Here is a 3,286-nt window from a genome sequence, read left to right as displayed (position 1 = left end):
TCCACCCTTTCTTTACACACTCTCCCCCCATGGACTCTTCAGCTGTTTCTTCCATCAGTCCTGTTCCACCTCCACTGAGGAAATGATGAGTCTTGCTGCTGTCTGTCTCCTGGCATGAAGCTGGAGCAGACAATTCTCATATTACAGCTGGTAGCTAAACTGCTTCTCAAATATAACTAAAATCCACCCACTGGTGTGCGTCCAATGCATTTGGACTATCCAAGGTGGAAACTGCTATATATCCACAATAATCTGGTTAGATTTTTAGGGTTTTTTAATGGTTGTAAGATCAGTAGATCAAATCATTGATTAGTCTTTCTGTATCTTGACAAGTCCATTCAGTATAAAACTGCTGTATTGAACTTGTTCATGCAGATACTTAGATAAGAAAATAAAAAAGATATATACTTTAAAACTTCAGATTTATGTTCTCCTTCATTAATAAACTAATAAATAGCTTTAGATTTACTCTTCTGCCAAATGATATGACTCATACCAAAGATTTATGGTTTTTCTGCCTGCTACATCTGTATGGATATAAAAACAAGTTTTTATCATCAAATGGAAGCACTATGAAAACTTAGGTAAAGTTTTTCTTCCATGAACCCGTGGTTCCAAGGACCACTTGGATTCTGGTTAGTATTCTCCGTATTTGTATTTGAATACAAATCCATCCCAGGCCAAAGGCCTGCCTGATAATCTGCCACAGGGTTGGTCTGAGTGCCTCAGTGCTCAAAGCTCCAGTGGTGGCTGCATTCTGCTGGAACTGGGGAAGGGCCAGCCATGGTAGGAGTGCTAACACGAGGAGGGAAGTGACTTTTCCAGGTACAGACTTAACCTGTGAATAAGGAAAAAGCAACTGGTTCTGTAGCTTTCAATGACAAATCACAATTTATTTCTATCACTTTCAAATAGAAGATTTATTGTGCTAATTTTCAAAAGCAGATGCCAATTTAAAAAAGCAGACCTATCTCCATATTCTAATAAAAGTTGATAGTGCTACATTAAGTGGCTGGAATATGCTGTCTTAACTTCCATTCATTTAATATAAGATGGACCTTGAAGAATAGAATAGAATAGAATAGAATAGAATAGAATAGAATAGAATAGAATAGAATAGAATAGAATAATACACTTCAATACTATTTAGTGTTAGCAGGGAATGATAAATATTATGGCTGTGTATTGTTGAATTCTAAAAGGCTTTACTTCCTTTTTTAATTTTAATTTGTTCATGTTGTTCTGGACTTAGCTACTGTTATCTTTGTTCAGTAAAACAGTCCCTTATTATGAAAACATTAGTAATGGCTTTTAGATGAATGAGGGGAAAAAACAGATGTACAAAATATTATCAAAGAGCTGTAAATATTTCATGAAAGGAAGACAAGGTTCAAGTGGAGTAGTTAATGAACTAAGCCACAATAACATTAAAAATACAGAGCTGTGAATGCTCCAGTGTGACAGCACCCAAAACATTCAGCTTGTGGCAGTGCCAGTAGTAGATGTAGAACTGCAAAGTGGGAGTGAAACCAATGGCATGAGGCACTTGACAGCAGGGAGCTTTGACTTGCTCAATGGGTGGACTTTTTGATCAGGAGAAAAATAGAATCTTTCACTGAATGAAGCATGCTCATATTTATGGGATTAGAGGTATGGATGGAAGGTACTTCTGGCCCAAGCTCTGATGTGAAGTAGGACTCTTGCTGTCATTAGATCAGATCAGCCACAGCAGAGGGCCTCAAATTCCAAAGATGGAGATGTTTCTCCTTTCCCTCCAGAGGAGAAGAGATGGCCCTGCTGGAGCAGGGGGTTTGGAGCAGATAAACCAGATCTCCCTGCCAGCCTCAGCCATTTTGTGTTAGGGGAAACTGGGACACACCTTTGAAGCCTCCTTCCCTTAAATGTTAGGAGGGAACACAAATTGACATCAAGTATATAATCTGTGTGATTAACGTTGTATAGTGACCCTCTGAAGATAAAATTCACATAAAGTGTGTTCAGTTTAAAGAGCAGGAATAGAAATGTGACTTCAAGTGCTGTACGAGCCTGGAAGAATATTATCCCTCTTGAAGATTGCTTAAGCTAAAAGAATGTTCAAAAACACTCTGTACAGTCAGAAGATCACCCAGGCAGAGAAGATGTTAATGTCATTCAAGATGAGACCAAGAATGAGGGGAGGAAGTGGATGTTGTATGAAGTGAAGAGAGTGGTATCTTCAGCTCTGAACCGCCTCAGCCACCTCAAATTTAAGTTCCTGTTTTCACCATAATGGCAAGTTATTTCTAAAAGTCAAAATTTGTAATGTAGTTGTACCAATTCCCATCTTCTCCATATCTCCTCCAGGGACATTACTCAGAGAAGTCTTGAGACAGCTGGCAGAATTGAACTGTTTCAAATATGTTCTGTGTCTTACTTGTTGTTTTGGTTTTGATAACTTTTAATTTCCTACTTTGTAATCAAGAATGTAACCCTCTGCCTTGCTAGACTAAGCTCAATTGCCTTTTTGGATTTGTCTAGCATTAATGATAGCCTCATGCAATAGTGCCAAGTATAAAGCATCTTGTCTTTTTCCCAAAATAGCTCTATTTTTTATCATGTAGTGGAGAATTTGAAATCCAGAAAATGTTCAGGAAGGTAATTCAGGGTGACTTTCCCACCAAGCTGCAGAGGTTGATTTGGCATCTAATAATACCCAGGTTTGAATCTGAGGGAGAAATACCAACCAGTAATCATTCTCTGATAAGGACAGGCAGAATACAATTCCTCTGACTGCCACTTCATGGATCTTACACAACCCAATTTATCCCACACTGTAAACTCCAGGCAAAGATGTGCTGAAGGGGAGTGGTTGTTTCTATTTCTTGTTTCCAGAGACTTTCCAATACCTTTGCCTGATCTTTTACAACAATGCAGAAGGTGAATTTCACACATTTAAGACTAGATTAAGCAGAATACTCAGATAAAGCCTTGTTGGGAGGTCTAGAGGAGCAAGAGGTACTGAATGATGCTATCACAGAGTGAAACAGCCCACGAAATAATCCTGCTCTTCCATCAGAACTGGATGTGTGTGAACAAGAGTTTGTACCCTGTATGATGTTCTTCCATGTAACATCTGCAAGGAATACCTCGAGGCAAGATTAAACAGGAACAGTCTGGAGAGTGACAGAGAGGATGGTTAAAGAAAGTTGTTTTCATCTCCCTTCCTCTCCTTCCCCCTTATTAAGTATTTTGCTTACCCTTTAATTTCAAGCCATGTTTCAGTGGACAGAACCTTGTGGGAAACAAG

This window comes from Passer montanus, unplaced genomic scaffold (assembly GCF_014805655.1).
Source record: "Passer montanus isolate IOZ18808 unplaced genomic scaffold, ASM1480565v1 scaffold8, whole genome shotgun sequence".
NCBI lineage: Eukaryota > Metazoa > Chordata > Aves > Passeriformes > Passeridae > Passer > Passer montanus.
This window is presented reverse-complemented; position numbering follows the sequence as displayed.